We start from the raw sequence: 24683 nt of genomic DNA on the forward strand, positions 1-24683 counted from the left end.
CTTCTGGTTGTGGTAACCAGCAATTGGTGGGAGCACAGGGACCCCCAAAGATCAACTATATATTGCCTATAGGTGATACATTTTAAGAACTAAAATTTAAAAATAAACAAAAATGATCAAAAAAATTGAAAAACCAAGGATAGGTGCACACCTTGCTGAGCAACGCACCGGTTGTATGTCTGCTACTGTGAAACTGAGACGGTTCCTGTTCCAAAATTGTTCCAAACCCTCCTTGCCCCAATGTGAATGTGGTCAATGGGGCATTATTGGAAAAATGAGCAAATAATTAAGGCATCTATTGATTTTTATTAAGGCTATCCACATAATATAAATGCATTGTCCTGGTTTATTGTACAACTACTCACGGGCACTGAATAACAATCTCAGACCGTTTTTAAATTATTTCTGCTTTGTTTTCATGACTTTTCTGCAATATTAATATTGATGGAGGATCCAAGACTCGGTGGCCCCATTGATTATCTGATTGAAAGGGAAATATCGAGAAATCCGGGAACCGGGGCGCCAGACGTCCTCCTTCTGGTAACTTTATTAGTGTGGAAAAATCACAATGTTTCAGCTGCACAGGGCCTTTATTAAGTCATAGAAAAGGGGAGATGCATTTCTATTGCTTGATAAAGGCCTCGCGAAGCCAAAACGTTGTGATTTTTTGGCACTAATAAAGTTACCAAAAGGAGGACGTCTGGTGCGTCCCGGATTTCTCTATATTGCTACAATCGTGGGGACGGTTGCATCAGGGATGCATGGGACTCATCTATTGCAAGGGAAATTGAAATATCTGCAGGACCGTTCACTAGCACTATACAATGCGTGGAGCTGTGTCCGTTCCAATGAGCTGCGGGGTCTTCAGTCACTTGTCTGGTGAGATATCCGGAGTTAAGCTATGCTCACATCACATTTAACATACATTCAGTGGCTCCGTCGAGTTTTACGGGGGCCATTGACTATAACGATGCAGACAGAGTTGCGGTGTGCACTGTTGTACGTTGTTTTGGGCTGTATGTGCCTATTTGAGGCAGTCAGTAAGATATAGTAGACAGAGCACACGCCAGTGTACACACTGGAATCCCATATTGCGTGGTGCAGATGTAAGCCCCGATGGAACCATGGAACGTAGGGCTGAATACTATGCGTGAACATAACCTTAATTGGAGGGAGGACCACTCTAAAACAGTCTACAGAGTGCTTTTTGCACTGTGTCGTGGCTGTTGTAGGCTACCTCAGCTTAGTTCCTAGTGAATTTAACAGGAGTGCATGAGAACGGCCATTAGACATGGAGCTGTGGGGTCCTGAGTGTGTACGTCATGCATATTCAGGCACTCTGGGACCTGCAAACAGCTGATTAGTGGGGATCACTTGTATTGGACCCCACTGATCTAATAATGATGAACAATTCTCAAGGCTTGCTCACACCACCCTATTGTTGGTCTGAGTGCGATCTGACATCGGCACACACTCGGACCAATGTTAGTCAATGGGGCAGAGCACATGTCCATTTTTTTCTTCTCCTCGGACCGAGCCGGTGCAAGCAAAACATCGCAGCAGGTGCATGTTTGATCCAATATTCGGATCGCACTTGGCCATGCAAGTCAATAATTCCATGGAAAGCATTGGACTGCACTCCGATTTTTGCGCACTCCTCATTCGAGAGAATCGGATCATACCGTGATGTCATTTGCATAAATGACCTGATTCTCTCAGATGTGAGAATAAACATCACATGACCCAGTCTAAGGATAGACCATCAATATCAAAGTCCTGGAAAACACCCTTTAAGTGCCAATTTTAGCCTTCGATTATAAGCTCTATTGAGAAGTGGATCGCTGCTGTAGAGATCAGATTGAAGAATCCATTTTGTCTTCCTATTCAGAAACGTCTGGCTCATATGAGCAAACTTGAGCAAGGTAGACATTTCCTTTTATGGACGCATTCCTTCTTGTTATTGTGACCTTTAACCTACATTCCAGAAGTTGAACGTTATCAGTAGAATAGATACTCTTTTGTTAGAGAATATGAGCGCTTGTACGCATGTCTGTAATGCTTATCTCTTTGCCATATAAAAAGAGGGGTGAGAGACCAGGGGGGCCAGATGCGCTCCTGGGCGATCCCTGCATATGATCACACAACTCTTGTGCTGCGTGTCATTACTTGGATCTCTCTACATCAGAAAGCCGGGGACGGATGAGGACTCAACAATTCTGGCGCCTGAACAGGGACCTGAGGAGAGAGTGTTTGCTCGAGATTTACCTGCGGATACGGACAACGGAGATCTGGGATAATGGACGGCAAATGAAAAAAAAAAACCTGGCCAGGTAAGAGACATTATTAGTTCTCTTTTATCTGCCCTGTATTATCCGAAAGATCTCTATGAGCCGTGTCACGCTGGGTTAGTCTAGTAGTGAGTAGATACCTATAAAACTCGGGTTACCATATTGTATAGATTTATGAGTCTAGTCCCTGGCAGTGTGTGAACAGTGTGTGAACAGTGTGAAGGTTGTGACATGTTGTGAAAGAAGAATAGAAGTACGTAGAACAATAAGCCACGATTGTTAGAACAAGGTTATTGGTGAAGTCAGCCTAACTGGGTTATGAGGTAGCGTCCTTCTGGGAGACCTCCGCCCATGCTTGACTCTCCTATAGAACTTGTTTCTACATTCCCTGGATAAGGTGTGATAGAATGAGCCCAGGACGCGGTTTTCATGAGCCTGGGACAAGTATGCTAACTGACACAGAAAGTTTTGTGATCTGTATGGTGTTGCTGGGTCTGTGTGCATAATAGCACTTAAGTACGTCCTGCATATTAGAAGAAACGGAGCAGACAAGCCCTTCAATATTTTAGCTCCCTAGGAGAGAAGGCAACGAGACGCCACCAACAGAGGAAGTGGTTGTCCAAACGTCACCTGGGGTAGAAATAGCAAATATTGAAAGGATATTTTAGCTCCCTAGGAGAGAAGGCAACGAGACATCACCACAGTGATTGTCCAAACGTCACCTGGGGTAGAAATAGCTAAAATGAGAAATAAACAGACCAAAACTGTCTTAGGACAAGTGGAAGCAGCAGATATCATACAGGAAAGATGTGGAAAGGCAGTCAGTTAGAAGTCAGATTAGAAGAGTGAGAGGAAAATTGGGAATTTCAGAAGCACTTATGTTCAGTACAGAATGGGAAAGACTGAGTAAAGAACGAGGTGGAATTATCAAAGATAATGGGTGGGAAGAAATCATACACTGTATGATAGAGGTCTCAAAAACAGCTAAAGAGGAGAATTGGAAGTATGATCCAGACACTTCCAAATGGATCATGGGAAAGGGAAAAAGTTGTAATATAATCCCACCACCTTACCTAGATCCAAAAGCCCAATCATTTGTACCATCTGGAAGAACAGAAGGAGGAAAACAGAGGGAAAGGGGATCTACAGGTGTGATTATGCAGAAATTTGGGCAAAGTATTGAAGAATATAGTCAAGAACTAGAAAATAGCTTTAGGGATGAAGGATTGGATTTGACTGATGCTTCAGTAAGGAGACTTTTTACAAAACAATTAATAGAGGGGCTAGATCCGAAAATCAGAGAAAAATTTAAATCCTCTACTCCAGATTGGAGAACAATTGAACAACCAAATATTGTGAAACAGCGATGTTTAGGAATAGCCATGGATATGAGAGAGAATCGTAAGCCTGTTAGAATAGCACAAGCTAATACAGGAGGAAGAGTGAGACACAATTTTCCTTGCCACTACTGTAAAAAGCCAGGTCATTTCCAAAGAGAGTGCAGGAAAAAGTTGGCAGATATAAAGTCAGGCAAATTTGTTCCCAGAAATAACCCTCCCCAAACGGACAACCAGCAGAAATCTACCATCATAGATGGTCCCATACCAGATTCAGATTGACTCGATGTGTTACAAACTTCCCTACCAGCTAGGAGACCTATGATACAGGTGAATGTGGGGGGGAGAGAGATTCCATTTTTGATAGATACAGGTGCAACTTCCTCAATTTTGAATCAAGATTTTCTTCCGAATCCGGAAGATATTTCAGAACAAACAACTTTTGCTGAGGGTTATGATGGGGTAATTCGAACACTGCCATATACTGTGCCCCTAGAGGTCTCATTAGGACCTAAATGTTTTGCATCCAGATTTTTGTATGCCAGAGGTGCCCCAACATGTCTGTTAGGAACTAATGTACTAAAGAAATTAGAAGCTAACATCAATTTTAGGGAAGATGGCACAGTTATGTTGACTATCCCTGATGATGCAGAATCATTAGAACAATATGTCAGAATTCAGGCTTTTGAGGATTATGCTGAAGAAAAAGAGTACACCACAGATCTAGATCTCTCAATGGTCCCAGAAACACTGTGGGCACAGGGTGATACTGATGTGGGATTATTGCATATCTCTCCTGTAAAACTATCTGTGCAACCAGGAACTGTTCTCCCACAGCTCAGACAATACCCTGTGAGTGCCCAGCAGGAACTAGCGATTACAAAACAGATAGAGGGATATAGAGAGAAAGGAGTTTTGGTAGAGATACAATCACCTGCTAACACCCCTCTGTATCCAGTCAAAAAGAGAACTCTTGATAAGAGTTCTATGCCCAAATATCGTATGGTACATGATCTAAGAGAAATAAACAAAGTTCTAGATCCAATCACCCCAGTTGTACCCAATCCTCATACGTTACTATCACAGATACCAGCCAGTTCTCAAGTGTTTACTGTAATAGATCTTTCAAATGCATTTTTTCTCGGTTCCTTTACACCAAGATAGTTGGCATTTGTTTGCATTTACATTTAAGGGCAAACAGTTGGCGTGGACACGCCTTCCACAGGGAATGATACACTCCCCTACTCTTTATTCAAATGCCCTACAAACAGTCCTTCAGAGGTTTGAACCCGAACCACAGGTAGTAATTTTGCAGTATGTGGATGACCTACTACTTTGCTGCCCAGACCTAGAAACTGCAGAAAGGTCTACTGTAAGTTTACTATGTTTTCTAGAAAAAGAAGGGTGTAAAGTGAATAGACAAAAGCTACAAGTTTGTCAGATCAAAGTGGTCTTTCTAGGTCATTGCATTTCTCAAGGTAAAAAGCATCTTACACCTCAAAGAACTGAAGCAATAAGACAGATGAATGAGCCTAGAAATCATAAACAGCTACGAGCATTTTTAGGAATAGTGTCTCATTGTAGACAATGGATTATACATGCCAGTCAACTAATGCAACCACTGTATGACTGTGTAAAAAATGAACCTTATTTGTTGACAAAAGAAGGTCAGATTTCGTTCCAACAATTAAAAGATGCCCTTGTTTCAGCTCCAGCGTTAGGGCTACCAGACTACACCAAACCATTTCAGCTTATGGCTGCAGAAGTTGATTCTCATGCTACAGGAGTTCTTACCCAGAAGCATGCAGGGATACAAAGACCAATTGCATATCTTTCAGCAAGGTTAGATCCAGTAGCTAAAGCAGCGCCAACCTGTGTACGTGTGGTTGTTGCTGTCTCGCTATTGTTGGACAAAGCATCAGAAATTGTCCTAGAGCATCCACTCACAGTTCAAACTACACATGATGTTTATGGGATATTAAACCAGGTCCAGCCAAAACACATTTCCATGGCCAGACATTTGCGGCTACAGTGTTCTTTGCTGCTCCCCTCTACTATCACATTTGCTAGGCTTCAGACTCTCAATTTAGCAACACTGCTACCTCTCGAGTCTGAAGGGGGGAATAAGGACACTGATCCACACGCAAATTTTTTCCCTACAGACACACATGATTGTACAGAGCTCATTTTACAAGAAACGGTAGGCTTACCCAATGTATCCGAAACACCACTTCAAAATCCAGATTTAGAGCTGTTTATAGATGGTAGTAGGTTTGCAGATGACACAGGTAATTTCCATACAGGGTATGCAGTTGTGTCAGAATCTGAAACTCTCAAAGCAGAACCTCTTCCACCGAAACAGTCTGCACAAGAAGCAGAACTAACAGCATTGATTGAAGCGCTAAAAATAGCTGAGAATCAGACAGCTAATATATACACTGATTCTAGGTATGCACATGGTATTGTGTTTGATTTTGGAGTAATCTGGAGAGCTAGAGGTTATATGACAGCGTCAGGACAACCTGTAAAACATGCTTCTCTGATCAAACAGATCTTAGAGGCTGCACAAGAAACAAAAGAAGTAGCAGTAATTAAGGTAGCTGCACATGTGAGACTCGACACTAGGGAATCTAGGGGAAATGATAGGGCTGACAAAGCAGCCAAAGCAGCAGCAGTCAAACCCTTACAGCAGGTTCATACTGTAAACCCCACAGAAAATACTGAAGATAGACTGAGACAAGCACAGGAAGATGCAGGAGAAGAGGAGAGGGACAGGTGGAAAAAGGAAGGGGCAGAAGAACAAGCAGGAATTTGGAAGAAAGATGGACTAATATGTCTACCTAGAGCCTGGTACCCGATTGTAGTTGGTGGACTCCACCACCCTACTCATGTGTCTGCAAATGCAATGACACTGCTGGCAAAGCAAGTCTGGTTGGCTCCAGGTTTTGGCAACTATGCAAGAGACTATTGTGCAACATGCGCTATATGCCTGGCACATAATCCCGGACAGACAACAAAGACCCCTATGAAGCACCACGTCCGACCTCTCTATCCGTTTCAGCGATTACAAATAGACTTTATCCAGCTGCCAAAAAGTAATGGGTATGAGTATGTGTTGGTGTGTGTGGACATGTTCTCAGGGTGGCCAGAGGCCTATCCAGTTCGGAAGGCTTCAGCTAAAAACACTGCTGTAAAGCTAGTTGCCGAACTGATACCCCGTTACGGTCTCCCTGAAGTGATCGAGTCAGATAGGGGTACTCATTTCACTGGAGAAATATTTCAAAATGTACTGAAAATGTTGGGTGTTGAAAGTCAGTTACACACTCCGTACCATCCTCAAAGTTCTGGTAAGGTGGAACGCATGAATGGAACTTTAAAATTAAAAATACAGAAAGCCATGGCTGAAACAGGAAAGCCTTGGACAGAATGCCTTCCACTGGCCCTTTACTCAATACGCAATACCCCAAGGGGTAAGACTAAACTGTCTCCATATGAAATTTTGTTTGGCAGGACTGCCAATTTAGGATGTTATTTTCCACAACAACTTGTGTTAAATATTGAGTCATTGACTTCTTATGTGCAAAATCTTCAGAAACAATTAACTAAGGTGCATGCACAAGTTTTTGCTTCTCTTCCAGATCCTGACAACACTGAAGGAAGTCACAAGTTGGAACCAGGTGATCAAGTCTATGTAAAAAGACACACCAGAAAGGCTCTTGAACCAAGATTTGACGGACCCTTCCAAGTCCTGTTGACAACACCTATATCAGTCAAGCTTGAAGGAAAGGCATCATGGATACATGCAAGCCATTGCAAAAGAGCAGTATAAAACTCATAACATTGATGTTAATAGTATTAACCTCAACGGAGGCATGGGATAAACTGAATTCTCTAACCCCTTTGAATAATAGATTCGTGCAACATCATAGAAAATTAGTACATGACATTTAAATTAAAGGACGTACAACGACTCAGAGATCAGTATGATAAAGACAATGACCAGAATAAGGATAGCTGGTGGTCTGATACTTTCTCTTTTCTCAACCCAGCCAACTGGTTCAGATGGATTGGTGGGTGGGTTGCTGGGATTATGCAGAGCATAATACATATAGTTATGATTATTGTAGTCATATACGTACTATTCCAGATTGTGCTCAAGAGTATCTCAGTATGCACAGATAAATTTTGTGTAATGGATGCAAGAGTATAAATTTTCTTCTTCATTCTTATGTTATCCTCTAGTGATTCTAATTAATATTACTGTACTAATTTTTGTTTTTATATTTTAGTATACTTATTGCAGAACAAAGAAAAGGTTGTGAGAGTTAAACGGAAGAATTGATAGTAGATTTGATTCTCTTATTGAATACAAGCGTGTACATGTGTAATACCAAAAATAAAGGCTTTGTCTTTGGCCCTGTGGTAATCTAAAATATGGATATGTTAAAGGGGATTTGTGATAGATCATAAAAGGAATATGTCAAAGGGGGGAATTGTAGAGATCAGATTGAAGAATCCATTTTGTCTTCCTATTCAGAAACGTCTGGCTCATATGAGCAAACTTGAGCAAGGTAGACATTTCCTTTTATGGACGCATTCCTTCTTGTTATTGTGACCTTTAACCTACATTCCAGAAGTTGAACGTTATCAGTAGAATAGATACTCTTTTGTTAGAGAATATGAGCGCTTGTACGCATGTCTGTAATGCTTATCTCTTTGCCATATAAAAAGAGGGGTGAGAGACCAGGGGGGCCAGATGCGCTCCTGGGCGATCCCTGCATATGATCACACAACTCTTGTGCTGCGTGTCATTACTTGGATCTCTCTACATCAGAAAGCCGGGGACGGATGAGGACTCAACACTGCAAATATCAAAATCCTCTGTAAATGACTGTGGCTAGTCACCATTAATAGCACTGAGCACAGTACATAATTTCCATTGGTAATAGGTTTTCCAATTTAAAACTGTATCATCACTTTGGATGGCACTTCTACTATGATATGCTAATAATCAACAAGTGACTTTACTGCCACCCGCTAATTATCTTCTTCCCTGTCGACAGATCCCTTTCTCATCAATGATCAGCCAGTGCTAATGGTAAAACTATGAAACATTATGACAAGTGGTAACAAATGTGAAGCTAAACGATGCAAAATACGACTTTATCTGGGACAGTTGGGATTGTCGCATTAATATTTTTGATGTTTTTTTCATTATATAAATGTAATTGTGATTGTATGAAAGATTGAAAATTGCTTCATTAAGTGAAGGTGTTAGATTAGTTTGATTTTCCAACTCCACGCCTGACAAGTGACTTGTCAATGGCAACCATTCGTAAAGAGAAAAAAAAATAGTTCAGGATGAGTAATTATTCGATTTTGTCACAGTTGGATGAGTCACAAAGCATTAAATAATTTCTGACAGTCTCCGCTACATGTGAACCTGTAAACGTCTTAATGGAGACTGGAATAAGCGCGTTAGTCCAGCATTGCCGGGTTAATAGGCTGGGTTGTCTATCATCATATAGTAAATTAGCCAAAGGATTGGTTATTATGAAGCTGCCGTCAGACAGACATATAAATTGGACCGAGATTGGAACGCAGTGCAAGGACTGGCCGGCAGCTCTCATCACGTGAGCGTGACGGCTTCATGTATTTCTATGCAGCTGTTGCGCTCGGATCGAAAGAGCCACCCGCCAGTCCGTGCACTGCGTTCCGATCTCGGTTCAATTTATATGTCCATCTGACTGCACCACACGTTTTACTTACAAAGTCTATCAACGCTCTCCGTGCCATTCTAGCGTCAACCGGACCCCATCTGGTCTGCAACCCTCTCCGTGCCCACACCCGATACCGTGCTGGAAGTGATGGCCCATCTCACACATCTAATCTGATCACTGGCCCAGACTGGAGTCTCTGGCCGGGTATTCTCAGAGCCTTTTTGGTGATTGACGGCCGACGAGCATCTCCCAGGGTTTGTATCGGTTGAGGCTGGTTGACCGGCGTTGTCTAGGTCAGGAACCCTGACCTGCATTGCTCGGGTCTTTAGTGCTTTACCTCGAGGAGTGCAGTCTGGATCTTGATCGGTGTAGTTCTGGTCTTCGGTTCTCGACTGTCATCTAGGTCTCGGCCTGGCTGGTACCCACGGCTGTGGCCTACTATCATGGCTGGTGGAGCTGCAGCGAGAGCATCTGCCACCTCTCTTGGCCCCCAATCTCCTCCTGTTTTGTAATGCTGACCTTTTATTTATATCAAAGGCTGGTTTTGTCACTGTCACCAGATCCAGGGCACTGCCTAATTCTGTCCCTACTGCAACTTTTCTCCATAGGAATAGTTCCGCAAGGTTTTGTTCAAATCTGAAGGCTGCACACCTTTGCAACACTTGGTCTCCTATGCTCTTTTTGTCTACACCTGCAACAAAGAATCCTTACACCATGTGCGCTGTGAGAAGTCACAAGTCTGCAGTCACATAGTGTGAGCCCCAAGCTTGGACAATCCCTTAAAGTCTTGACCTAAGCTATATTTGTCAACAACTTTTACCTGTGAAAGGAGTAGCTGCAGGATGCAAAGTGAAAAGGTATCATCAGGAAACCACTTTTTAATGCTGCACTCCCTCCATGCCCATTCACCACTTCTCCTCTCTCCAAATAACAGGTTTCAAGAAAGGGTAGAATTGTCATGGGAGAATTGCTGATTCTTTCAGGAGCGTTCTTCCTATTCTGGAAGCCTCGTAGACATTTCGGGAGAGTTGGCCAGTATGAATTAAGGCATTCCATAAAGAAGTTAAATGACATTTCAGACAACAGATTTTCATCCCGGCCAACTAGGCAGTGGACTATGTCCCAATGGCGCAATGTATTGGGCACCTCAAGCTGTCTTTCCGGTGGCATCTTGCATACGGAAGAGTTCAGGATCTTCCTATTAGTTAACCAGTTAGCAGATATTTTGACCAACCTCTAACTAATGCGCATGGGTAACTTCAGAGTAAGATATTGATATTTTAGTCCTAAAACTTTCCTCTGAGTTTCGCTTGTGATAGATTAAATTTCAATATAGACATTTGCATAGTTGTTGTTTTGACAATCTTCACATAAATCAATAGTACAAACAAATATCAGAAACTTTGTAATATATTTCTAAGAGAAATGTCCTTCTTTTTTCACTGAGTCACTTTTCTTCTTTCTGCCTCTTTCAGTCACTCTGTAAAACTTCTAAAATCCATCTAGAAACCTGACTGAGACCTTCCCCCACAGCAGTCTCATGGAGATGCACTCTCCTGCTTGATGAGCACAGACCTTCTTGTTCCACTTTTCATCTTCCTTACACAAAGGAAAGGTGGAACAAGAAGGTCTGTGCTCATCATGCAGGAGAGTGCACATCTAGGGGATGGCTGTGGTGGAAGGTCTCAGACGTAGCTTAACTGTGTTACCAGGATTAGCCACGGCAAAGATGGATCCTTTCCCCTTTGCAAAGTGTAATGACATTGTACTTTTTGTGATACATATGCTCAGAAGTAGTGTCGGCTGGCGCTTCTTTTTGTCTTTTCTGTAGCTGGTTTTCTGATTTACGGTGTTCGTAGATAGAGTGGGCGGTGTGGAATCTGCAGGACGACTCAATGCACTAGAGGCTCTGTTACGTGGGTGCTCTTGTGCCTCTCACAAAGTGTAAGTTCCTTTGCCCTTTTCTTAGGATTTTTTTGTTAAAATGATATTTCCACATTTGATTAAACCCTTTTTTCTTTGTTGTTTCTTCATAAAATTAATCTTGGTCAGCACACGATGGACTGCTATTTAACTGAGAGATCAGATTATAGCTGCATATTTAGGTCTATGGAGGAGAGGTGGAGCAAAGTGACAGAGAGACTCAAACAGACTGTGCTGCTGCTTTCTACTAAGTGTTTTATTCTCGTCTTAAGTGCTGGGCTCACAGATACACTGCTCAGTGCTGCTATATAATTTCCTGCATGCCAATACTGTTGCTTCTAAATGTGTCACAGAGAGACAGGAAAGCAGGGATCCCTCATGTCTGTGTGCTGTGTATGGGAGACATCATAGCATAGCATAGTTCAAAGACTACTGCGAATTAGACAGGGTGTCTGCAAAGGGAAAAACTTGTCATAATGCAGAATCAAGTGCTATAATGCCAGAAATTTTCCTCTTGAATAGAAATGGCAGAAAGGTCACCTGGAACAGTATATTTTGGGACTATCGGAGATGCTGGAGAACAAGGGCAATTATGACATCTAAAGTCTTTCATGCAAAGGAACTTATTTTATATTCTGTAGATAACCATCTGGGAGCAGCCATATTGGAGAGAAGAAACCCTTCCTGCATTTCTAATGCAGTGTGTGCTCTTTAACATAGGTGCAATAAATGGGATTTAATGAACAGAAAAGGGTCCATAGCCCAATGTGGTTTCCAAGAAGTGTTGGATTCTTCATCTCCACCCAAGAGACCAGGAAGAAGCAGCAGCAGCAGCATTCTTCTTCTTCTATGTGTTTAAAAGCAATTTCCAGGTTCAGAAAAATCCTGTCTTCAGGCTTAAATTTGAATTAAATAACAAAATTTCCATTACTTACCCTCCCCAGGTCCAATGCTGAAGTCAGGTCAACGGTGCAGCGAGCTCATCGGTTCTACCCGAGTAGACAGCATGGGTTGCCGAGTCTATTGATTGGCAAGAATAACAGGCATCGGGAGCAGCACCGGAGACTCATTGCTGAACCCAGGGACGGTGTGTAAAGGTACCGTCACACTAAACGACTTTATAACGATATCGCTAGCGATCCGTGACGTTGCAGCGTCCTCGCTAGCGATATCGTTTAGTTTGACACGCAGCAGCGATCAGGATCCTGCTGTGATGTCGCTGGTCGCTGAATAAAGTCCAGAACTTTATTTGGTCGTTTGATCGCTGTGTATCGTTGTGTTTGACACCAAATGCAACGATACCAGCGATATTTTACACTGGTAACCAGGGTAAACATCGGGTAACTAAGCGCGCGGCCGCGCTTAGTAACCCGATGTTTACCCTGGTTACCAGCGTAAAATGTAAAAAAAACAAACAGCACATACTCACATTGCGTCCCCTGCAGTCTGCTTCCTCCTCTGACTCAGCGCCGCAAAGTGAAAGTGAAAGCAGCACAGCGGTGACGTCACCGCTCTGCTCTCACTGTACGGCGCTCAGTCAGTCAGGAAGTGGACGCAGGGGGACGTGAATGTAAGTATGTGCTGTTTGTTTTTTTTACATTTTACGCTGGTAACCAGGGTAAACATCGGGTTACTAAGCGCGGCCCTGCGCTTAGTTACCCGATGTTTACCCTGGTTACCAGGGGACCTCGGCATCGTTGATCGCTGGAGAGCGGTCTGTGTGACAGCTCTCCAGCGATCAAACAGCGACGCTGCAGCGATCGGCATCGTTGTCGTTATCGCTGCAGCGTCGCTTAATGTGACGGTACCTTAAGGCAGAGTTTTGCTTGTTTTTTTGTTTTGTTTTGTTTTGTTTTTTAAAGAAGTTGGGGCTGGAGGGTTTTCAAAAACTAAAAAGCAACTATAAAAATGTTGTCTGTAATTAATATTTTGGAAACATTGATTACAAACCTAATGTAACCTTTAAAAATAAGTGGAAAGAACACGGAAAGTGCAAATTCAACTGAGAAAAAAAGTAAATGAGTAATTCTTCAACATCATCGTCCTATACGGTCCTATTGAGTCAGAGTAATATCTTTATGCTTCGCAAGCCAACTCGCCCGTTCTCTGCACATCCAGCGCCATCATTTTGAGACTGACAAAACTCTGCCTTTTATGCTCCATTTTCACGGTCATTTTATTAATACTTTATTTTCGGTCCTCGCCGAATTCGCTCTGCTAATTCCTCAGTATTTGCTTAGTTTGGCTGAGAGTTAAATCCTTATGATAATCCAGTGACTCAACAATAAAGATGATTCGGTCCATTGCCCTTTGTGGTGCAACTTCAGGAAGGCATGACAGTACGAATGCTTGATTAGAGGATAAATGGCTAATAAGAGAAGTACAAGTTACCTTCCAGCCCCTCGATCTAATAAACATATCATCATCTCAACATTTAATAGCCTCAATGTAAAACCTTTTAATGAGATTTAAAAATCAATGTAGTAAAACGGGGTATAGATAGCCGTATAAAAAAAAAAATAGTCCCATTCATGTCCACAAGCTGCCGGCTCCGTGATCTTGTCCACTATATAGGCGGGCGGAGGAGCTGCCTCCTATTTTATTCACTATTTGGTCCATAAAACTGTCTCAAGTAATACATGTTTGGGCGTTCTGCCTAGAATATTGCTCTTGCACATACGTTATTGATCAGTGTGTTGACCGTATGGAGCACACTGGCCGAAAACACAGCCATCTGATCAAGGTCTAATGGAGAGGAAAAATCACAAGTATTTCTACATTCCCACTTGTCAGGCCTCTCTCAGTTGTCCATTTCTTGCATATGAGTGCTATTCATGTTTTTCACGGATAGCACTCATACCTACAATAGTCAATGGGGTCATTCACATATCCTTAGCTTTCTATGGACCGAGTTGTCACTGCAGAATCATGGAGACATGTCCGATTTTGATCCAATGTGTTGGCTCAGAGTTGACTATGTAAGTCTATGGCTCCGTAGAAAAATTGGACAATACTCCATCCAGTCTGATTTTCACGAACTGTTGCATATGAAAGCAATAGAGTTTTTTTTGCTTTCCTTTTCAAGCACGAGAAAAACTGATGACAGTCGAACCAAATTCAGATGAAATTCTGACCAAAAATCAGTGATGAAACTTGGACAGTTTTTCTTGTATGTGGAAAAAAATGATCGTCTGAATGAGGCATCATTCACCTGTCCTGGTTTTAGTGGGGAACATTGCATCAAATTCCCTGTCCTGCCAGCCCTGTGTCGACTACTTTAAGTTGCAGCAATGTGACGCACACTAATTACATCACCTTCTTGGGTCATTTAAACCGTGCTCCGGCAGTGGGATGCCACCTGAGTATTCAGGTAGTTGGCATTCTTGTAGTTAGACAGTATTACCACTCCATACTTGACTTTCCTGCATTTATTCCTCTCCATTTCTACATCTCTGCTATTCCAGTCATTGAAGCGAATGAAAAAAACAACAAAAAAGGGCTGAAAACTGGATGCTTCCCAGTGTGGATCTATCGTGTTTTCCATTTGGAACTCCATTTTTTGTTTTTTAGCAGACATCAGATTGAGGCATCATAGACTTGCATAGTAAAAATCAGTTTCAGCAAATTAAAGCAAAAACTTGCCCTACGCATTTTGAGCCCTTAGTCATAACACTGTAACAGTGTGAATGAGCCTTTTAAATAGTCAGGTCCATAATGACAGGAGTCAGTAGCTCATCCTCATAATGACTCATGTCAATATAGTACTATGATTATGGGCTCTGCATGGGCTTGAAACGCGTTGGACAAGTTTATTGTACTTTTTTATTTTTATTTTAGAGGGCTCAAATAAATGTTTTTTAAAACATTTTTTCAAATGCGGATGTGGGAATTATCCAATTATTCATATCCTGGGAATTGGCGCATACCTTTGTCCATGCACCGGAGCAAACACGTTACTATTGTTACCTTGAAGTGGTGCGCTGATGAATTTTGATTTGCTATATTCTTCCTTTTTCATCATGTTCTACATTGTGACCACTGCAGCCAATCGGTGGCATCAGGCACTAATACGACCAGTGACTGACTGCGGCCAGTGATTTGTAACCATTGCAATATCAACTTACTTTTCCAGTCAGAAGAGAAACTACATAGACTGATGAGGGACCAGGACAGTCCTGGAAGAGGAGTGGCAAAAAATAAGTATAGTGAGTAAGCTTTATTTATTTAACTTTTTTAGAATGTTGGACACTTAAAAAAATAAAATGTTTGGCCCTTCCACCCCTTTAACTTGGAATTAATGGTGCATTATCTCCTTCTTCTGGCCTCACATTTTGCAAAAAATAAACATTTGGATATTGTTTGGTTGTTACGCAATAGGAGCAAAATGCGTCTTTATGACTCGGGGTGTGAAGACGTCGTTGGCGAGATTCTCCAGCTGTACGCTCGACACTGCGGCTCTACGCGAGTCTGTAATACCAGCCTAAATTAAATTCAGCAGTGCCTTAATTAAGATCTATATTTAGCTCTTAATTAAAGGGGAGAGAAATGCAGCACAGGGAAAGATTATATAGAGAGATAAACATGTAAATAAACCTGCGGCTGAGCGCAAGCTCCGTCAACCAGGAGAGGAGGGAGTTAAGTGTGAACCAGGAGTCAAACCACCATGGCTCCTCTATCGCATCGGGGTGAAGTGGTGGACATCAGGCAATTAGAAATGTCACTTTATAATGTGCAAATCTCTCCCGGCATTGAATGTGGGTCAAGTCGTAGAGTTGACACGAGAAGAGGGACCAGGATGAAGAATGGACTAGGCTATATTTATACCGACAGTCCTTAAATGACCCCACGACAACTCATCGGAGACCACCAGTAACGTAAGACTCTGCTCCTCGTCTTACATAGTCTATCGGTCAGGCCAGACTCTTGCAATTAACTGAAGAAGTGACATTTTGATCCATCTCTCTGTTCCCAAGAGAAAAGACAAATTATTCTTGATGGATAATATTATGGCTCCAGATGTAGACTTCAACTCCAGATTGGATAACCGAAGATTTTTAATTTCCAATTTCACTTTTGTCTGATAGTTAGAGAGTAATAATTTGAGACACTGTCTTATGCTAAATTATTTCATTAATGGTTAAAAGTCAGAGAGAAGACTTCCGTCAACACCTGACAGGGTAACGTGGGAGTCCGATCAAAAATGGCAGCTTAACGAAACGAAGATATCTCAGCCAAGGTCATATATTATTTTAAATGGATTTTCTTCTACTATTTGCCCCCCTCCCCACCATCTTACATAAGTTCTAACTCTTCGTAACACTCACGTTTCTAATATACTTTTATTACCTGTGCTGCTTCTATCAGTGCGTCTCGGTGAGGCTGGCGTAACGTTACTTCCTGCTCTTCTACTTCCAATCTGGGCATCGGAATCTGACAAAATGATAAGAGGACGTCACCGGTGAGGTCAGGGCTGTCTTTCACGGATTGACAGGGTGTCCATGCATACATGCTCAAATCACAGACTTCATTCTCCGCTCCATGGATCCTGCCGATGCTTTAGATCGCAGGTCCATTTAGCTGACAAGTGTTGTGATGTGCCAGCGCTCCAAAGCATTGTGCACCATGCACTGGCGGAAACAGACCTGTGCATGAACAGTATAAGGGCTCTTTACACTCCAATAGCTGATTAGGATGCAAAATTTCACCTGCTTTGGAGGTGGCAATGGGCCTACTTACCCCCTGGGTCCATGTCTGGTTGATATGCCCACCCCTGGCACCACACAAGACCTGATCAGGCTTAGCTGTCCTCTGCGTGGGCTCTGCCGATACCTAGGAGTGCTGATTAGTGATGAGCGAACATGCTCGGATAACGTGTTATCTGAACATGCTCTGGTATTACTGAGTATCTTGCAGTGCTCGTTTATTATGTTCGAGTCCCTGCGGCTGCATGATTTGCGACTTTTAGACAGCTTCAACACATGTAGGGATTATCTAACAAAAGGGCAATTCCCACATGTGTTGAGGCTGTCAAACAGCTGGCAAACATGCAGCTGCGGGGACTTGAACATAATATACGAGCACTACAAGATACTCGGGTAACACATTATCCGAGCATGTTCGCTCAAGTCATCACTAGTACCGACCCCTTCAGCTGACAAGCACTGTGATATGCTTTCTGAGGACAAGCAGAACATCACTGCATGATGACGTGAGGTCAATGGGCAGCTCAGTGATTAGCTCTGTTGCTTGGCAGCACTGGAGTCCTGGGTTCAAATCCCACCTAGGACAGCATCTGAGATGAGTTTGTATCTTTTTGTGTGCGTTTCCCATGGATTTTCTGGTTTCCTTCCACATTCCAAAGACCTACTGATAGAGAATCTAGATTGTGAGCCCCAATGGGTACAGCGATGATGACGTCTGTAAATCGCTGCGGTATATGATGGTGCTATATAAGCAAGCACAATAATAATGGAACGCCTTTACAAAGAAACATCACACCAGCCCTACTCCTAGGATTATGATGTGGGGTGGCAAATGTACGGTAGCCGGACCCCTCTAGTCTTCATTCCGGGTGCACTAACACCTCGGCGTTACATTGATTTGTAGGTGGAACCAGTGGTGCGGCCATTTCTCCAAAGTCTCCCAAGAACAGTTTCACAACAATACCAGGCCGCATGGTGCTCGTGCTACTGTAAGCAGCCTGCGTAGACTAAAGGTGCTACTATGTCCTGCAGCATCTCCAGACTTGCGTCCACATCTGGGATGTCAATTACAAAGGAAGCTGCCAGCAGCAAATCTTGATGATTTGCTCAAGTGCATTCAGCACGGCAGAACATTAATTACATCATTGATAACAGTCAAGGCTGTAAATTTCTGCATATGGTGCTCATACTCCATATTGAATAAATCGAGATGTTTTAAACTTTTTTTTCCACTTTTTCATCGTTTGCAGAGCAGTGACGTCTCCATCCGGTGATTTCCATTATTCCACGACGTTTCCTTCTTGGTGTTGCAGTTTAATGTTGAGAAGTGTAGAATCACAGTATATAGTTGATAGATAAGTAAAGTAAGTTGAATGGAGGGGAATATAAAAAATGTTTTGAACCAGCACAGCGGGAAAATTTTTTCTTTTCTTCCCATAAGTGCGGCATCTAGAACGCTTACCTCTATTTATTAAGCCCTTTTCTTTTTTTTTCTTTGTATATCACTAAATATTTTTTCTTTTTAAGGTTTGATGTTTTATTAATATATATAAAAAAAATCCCTCCGTGAGAACTGGATAAAGCTGCAAAAGGCATAAAAAAGGCATAACGAACCTTAATAGAAAAGGTATTTTTGCTGAATGCGTCCATTTTAACCTATTCCCCTCACTCCCCGGCTTTGTGGGATTTCATATAGAAGCCCTGAAATAACCTTTCTTCTCACACCGGCTGCAAAATTTTCAGTTTTGTCAAAGTTAAAAGCTGCCACTGAAACAACTCACAGCTGCATCAAAGGGCAAGCCTGATTTTGTGCATGAGATTTTATTTTCTCTTTTATTTGTTTTGTTATTAGGTTGAAACTAAGGGCGTATGAATCATAGAAAATGGGGTCCATGCTTGGTTTCCCACTCCATTTGCAAAATCAAGCAAAGATGGGTCTGACATAGATTAAACAAGAAAAAGGTAAGGTGGGTAAAATTATAATAAAGTCACCATTTGTGCCCTCATTATAGTCTCCGGAACCGCGGTTCGCAAGTTCTGGGAGCTTCATTCTCGAAGTCCGAAATTGCTGGACTTCATTGAAAAGTGGAAAGCCTTAAAGGTTTGATCTCATGTATGCTTTTTCGGGAGCGAACGGCTCCCCTGCCTTTCAGTTTCTTGCTGGACTGGAGACAGTTTGTTCCTGAATAATTGACAGTTCGGTCTAGTGTTGTTGTCACGTTACTGATCCAAATTGTGCGCTCTCCCATGATGTAAATAGAGCCAAGTTTGCCTTTTCCACGTTGGAGTAGCGCAGGTTCACTAAAGCTGGCAATCCGGAGCAGCGATTGCAAATGCATGGAAGTTGATCACTTCTGATGCACTGCAGAGGTGGCAGGCAACCTAGGCAATGAGGAGTAAATGATCAAATCTAAATCTTTCCTTTCTTATTTTTCTTTATCTTATTCTTATTTTTATAAGCACTTTGCAATTTTACCAATTTATAAGAGAATCCCATTAACGATGCCTCCACAGCTCCTCCTGGGAGGGACCAATGGTGATGGCTGCAACAGGGGCAAATTCAGGGACCTCAAAAGGGCGTCAGGAAAAGAGGATATTAATTAGTTATTATGGTATATATTTGTAATGGTTTTGTCCACGGTTGAGGGCCACTTTAACCCTAAAAGCATCCACCATTTAGCTGTAGCCCACAAAGATACCACTGAACTGGCAGGGTTGAATAGAATACGGTGGACTTCATTCATTTCTTACGCTGCTTTGTTTTAGATTTTCAGTTTCTCAATTTAAAAAAAAAAAAAGATCTGGACTGAGATCCAAAAATAAGTCCCTTGATAAACATGCAAATCAATCTTCTCTGCAATCTGCTTCAGGTGGGAGATGTGCACTAAGTGATACTATTAATCACGCTGTCTGTGGGCAAAGCGGGAATCTTTTTTTCTGAGCTCGGACCGAAAAAAATCTATGAGAGCTAACAATACGTATCATCCAAATGACAAAATTCATTTATATTGGCTAATATAAGGTGATCCCAATCTAAAGAACAATGACGTCATGCCCATGGACTATTTAATGGAGGAGATGATCTGTCCCCGGATGTCAAAGATGACAAAGACTTGTATTATGGTCAATTCCAAATTGGGAAAACTGGCCAACTTAAGCCCTTCCCACACGTTTGATAGCTGTCGATCAAACAATCATTTGGAAAACAGTCACCTCCCCTGACGCCCATAGTTCAGCTCAGCAAACGGTTCTATTTTTCCTGAGAGACTGCTTATCTCCCAAAAAACATAGGGATGGGCAGTCCTAAATTGAACATGCCACATTCTTTGTCGAGGGAGAGGCTGGAGGCCCTCATACACATTAGATTATCAACTAATCTCATTGATCTCAACGTTTTGGCCAAAGTCTATGGTGTTTGGGGGTCTACAGCAACTATTTGTCTCTGTGAGCTCCATTCTCATGCCTGTTTTTCTCACTCCAGTGGTCTCTCCTGAATCTGGCCCTTTTACACTTGCTGACATCGCACAAAAAAGTCTCAGGTCCACCTGAAACTGTACGCAGTCTCAAGGCGGTCCATCCTGGACTCTTGTCTCCTGCCATTCCTGTCAGACATCCCTACTTGGTGCCTCTGGTCACTTATTCGCCAGCTGCTGAGTCTTGGCTCTCAATACAGCTGTCCCTGGTTCTGGCACAACACTATTCCTGCTTGTGGGGCTGTGACATACTTCTCCATGTTGTTCTCCACTATGGGCATCCTTTGCACACAGCAGGTTATGACGGGGATGATAACAGGACCTCAGTACAAGCTGATATAACTCCTTCTCATCCAGAACTATAGTTTTATCTCCACTGCCCCACTCTGGCAGGGAGAATATACTTCTCTTTCCTGCACACATGACTTGCTGACAGACATAAACCTGTCACAGTACACTTCAGGTAGGGCCCCAATCACCTCCTTGTCACAACACATGCAGTGAAAATCTCACACTAGTTTACATAGCAAAACATATTTTTTGCAAAGGAATAGCAATAATACAGTTTGGGCATATTTCGCTCCACTGGGCAGAAGCTACTCTGTGTATTAGGGGCGCACCTATCACCAGTTCAACCGGTGCAGCTGCACCGTGGCCCGAAGGTGAAGGGAGGCCCTTGCAGGCAGTGGCGCGTGAATGCAACACAGGCATTACAGTGAAGACAAGATCCTTGTATTGGGCTGAGAGAGTGAAAAACGCAACACTCTGGAATCTTCTAAGCAAAGGGGCTAGTGCCAACACTATCCATTGAAGCCTTAGGCCGACATTACAAATCAACATTTCTCAGTCTGTGTATAAAATATGATTTCCAGGCTGACCTGGGATTTCCTGTCCTGAACTTAACAGCCTCAGGGTCAGCTGAGCAGAAACTCCTAAAAAATTTGGAGTTTCTGCTCAGTTTCCACTAAAAGGAAAAAAATCCTCCATAAAAAGATGCCATGTGCACATAGACACTGAGCGAAAACTCTCAAAATCCCTCTCAAAATTTTGAGTTGAGAAGGATTTAGGGAGTTTCCACTTGATTTTGGCTCCAAAACTTCAGCAAAAAGACTGCATTCTCATAGCCCAAATCTCCATTCAAAATTCATGTTTTTTTTAAATTCCTTGTGGCTTTTGAAGAGTTTTTCCTCCTCCACCCATAAAGAAAAACTCTGCAAAGAAAGCTCAGTGTGATCACACTGTAAGACTATGCGCACATGGAGTTTTTTGAGGACATTGTCGAGCAGAAACTGCATGAAAGGGGAGTTGAAACGCTCCAAATATTCCTCAAAAATGTAAAATTCCTCAAAAGCTAAGTTTTTCAAAAACTTGGCAGAAAGACTCAGTGGGCACATAGCCTAATTGGGTAGAAGAAGCCATGTCCATGCAATTATAGTAGTTGTAAGACAGCTTTAAGGCTTGAGAATGTTTGTTTTTTTGGGGGGTGGGGGCCAATATCAGAGGAATCCTAACCAGATGAAAATTCCAGAAGAAAGGATTATACAAACCAAAGTTGCTCCATGTGAACGAGCCTAAGAACTAACCAAACCCTCTGGGCTTCTTGTTGGTATTCTTCTTGTAAGCTGTATTTTTATAAGAGATCAGGCATGGAACACATATAAATCATGCTCAATCATCGCAAATGAAGTAAATTGACAACACCTGGAATTAATGATTGATCCTCAGTCGTATCTAATTATGTTCCGTAATTTATCTAAGAGTTTAATTTTTGATTTGATGATATTGATGTCAAGGAGGACAATGTCAGGTGCACAAACGTGGGAAGATATTTATAAGAGAACACAAATCGAAGTGTCAAAATTAATATTATCTTTAGCCACAAACTACTGACAGTATTGAGGGGTGGGACTTTGACAACCACTGCTGACATGGTAGAACTGTGCAGCAGAGGTTGTTCCTCCTGGAAGACGTTAATTTTCTTTTTTTCATTTTGCATACAAAGCTGATTTTTTTTTTTTTTTATTTAATTGACACATATACTTAAAAAAAAAAGAAAAAAAGAGCTAGTGATTAAAAATTACGGAAACAGTGTAGCACAGCACACAAGACTGTTTCCAAAGCCCCAACTACTGTGGACCCTGATCTTCCCATCAAAGTCATGATGCGCAGGTTGGCGTGTACTTCGGAGGACAGAGAATGAACTTCAATCCAATATTGCGGCCAGCATGCAGCCAGCGGGTAAGGAAAGGGTGAATCAAACACCCGAAAACTCCGCCCATATGACCCAAAACTGGTCCCGCCAAATTCAGGTGACAGGTTCCCTTTAATGAAGTGAGGTTATAAATTTAATGGAAAGGAGAATTATCTGAGTAGAAAGGCAAAATGAGCAATTGTAAGTACACTGCCATATAATACGATGACTGCAATATATTAAGAAAATAAAAACTTTGGAGCGTGTATTTAATAAAGACGGCATCTAACAGAGAGAGGAATTTTAATGGAAGCTAGTAAATGCTTATCCTAAAAAAAATTAAGATCTGAAATAGTTTTGCATGAATTAAGCAGCAGGCGATGCTTTTCTTGTTGTCAGAATACAATGGAGACCATAGGGACTGTGTCTAATAGTAATGTGACCGGAGCCTTGACCTGACTACTGCTACAAGACCACCATCTATGCCCAAAAATAATTTCTAATATTTTCAGAATGAAATGAAAGAGCCGAGTGTTTCCAATGATGAGTGGCATAATTTAGTGATACTTTGATGTTGCCACACAGTGAGATCTCTTGTGCTAATTCTGCCATGTATGTATGCTCGCCTAATTAAAGACTCATCAGTTCCTCCGACTCCCTGCCGAGTCTTGGAACATTAGACCTGATGGGTCTGAGGACAATCAAGACGGAGAAAAAAAATTAACCTCTTAAAGGAACACAATCTAAAAGTGAATAATTACACTAAACAAGGAAAATAGTCATCCCCGTTGCTTCGTAGTCGGCAGCATTTTCTGCATGATCATGGAGAAGTCAGTCTTGGAGAACCCAGGGTTGATCTCTTGCTGATCAGTTCAATTTTTCAACTACTGCCCACATTAAGCCACACCCTCTTAGCAAGGAAGGTGGGGCTTAGTCATGCAGGACAGTGGGGGGAGGCTCCTGCTGCAGCCAGTTTTATTTCAGGGCAGTGAAGAGAAGGAAGGACATGACTGAGCTCCTGAGACACAGAGATTTCCTTTAGATATTTCTCAGTTTTAATTACAATATGAAACAAAATGGGATCAAAAGGAAGGAAAAGATCAAGGGAGGACTTTTTTTTTTTCATTTTTTGTGCATTTTCTGTGTTCGGTCTTCCTTTAAACATCTAACCTAATGTGATTCTGATTTTAAAATTGTTATATGGATGAAATTACCGTATGCAAAAAATTAAATATATTAATAAGTGAATCTAAAGAAAATCAACAAAAACAGTTTCTGCTGAAGGAATATAGTAAGTACTCCCAGAATCCGCAGCACCCCATCAATCCCCTTAGACTAAAAATGAAAGGAGATTAATTCCCCCGGAGCTGGGGGTCCGATTACAGGTCGCGGCATTGAAAAGGGACTAATTACCCCAGAGCTGGAGGTCCTGTTGTAGCTTTGCAGACCTGTATTCTGCTCTATACTTATGAGCCTTCTGCTTCGGCCAAAAATAGGAACGTAATTAGTCCGTCCCCTCCCTAGTGCACTAATTATTAGCACCTCCTGTGTCTGGTACTCGCTCAACAAGGAACACAATAAAGGCGGAAAGGATGCAAAAGAAAAAAAAACAACCTTATCAAATGGGAACAGATTATTGGCATTGGATAGAAGTGTAATGAGGAAAGGTTATAGGTAATAAGGAAGGATTACCTGGAGCTATGGGGGGATTCGTGAGAACATGGGACATGTAGGACCAGAATGATACAGACCTGTCGCTGTGTCTTCACCTTGCCTTACCCTGCGGCGTCACATACAATGGTTATTAAGTCTCATATGTGTAACAACTCTGCTGGCATCACGGCATGGCCTCGCATCTCACACTATCTTACCCACTGCTCCAGGTGATGTTGCGGTTTCTATTTCATGCCAGCTCCATATTCTGTGTCTCTGCCCTCTGCATGCTTCCTGGCTGTGTGCATAGGGGGGTGGCGCCAGAACTCTCTGGTTCTGTTCCTCACCAATTGCCAGGAGGCCTCCAGTATTTAGTGCAGCTCCACCCAGTGGACT

General features: G+C 42.2%; 1 protein-coding gene across 4 annotated transcripts in view; it reads left to right on the forward strand.

Moving 5' to 3' along the window:
* LOC143764359 (uncharacterized) overlaps window positions 1–24683 on the forward strand; it is a 192350-nt gene that overhangs the window by 3187 nt on the left and 164480 nt on the right. For 2 of the 4 annotated variants that reach the window (XM_077249839.1, XM_077249840.1), the window contains exon 2: window positions 18823–18932. The exons of the other annotated variants lie outside the window; for them this stretch is intronic. The gene's annotated coding sequence lies outside the window, so the exon portion shown is untranslated. The remainder of the gene's footprint in view (window positions 1–18822; window positions 18933–24683) is intronic. 4 annotated transcript variants of the gene reach the window in all.

Source organism: Ranitomeya variabilis, chromosome 4 (genome assembly GCF_051348905.1).
Source record: "Ranitomeya variabilis isolate aRanVar5 chromosome 4, aRanVar5.hap1, whole genome shotgun sequence".
Lineage (NCBI taxonomy): Eukaryota > Metazoa > Chordata > Amphibia > Anura > Dendrobatidae > Ranitomeya > Ranitomeya variabilis.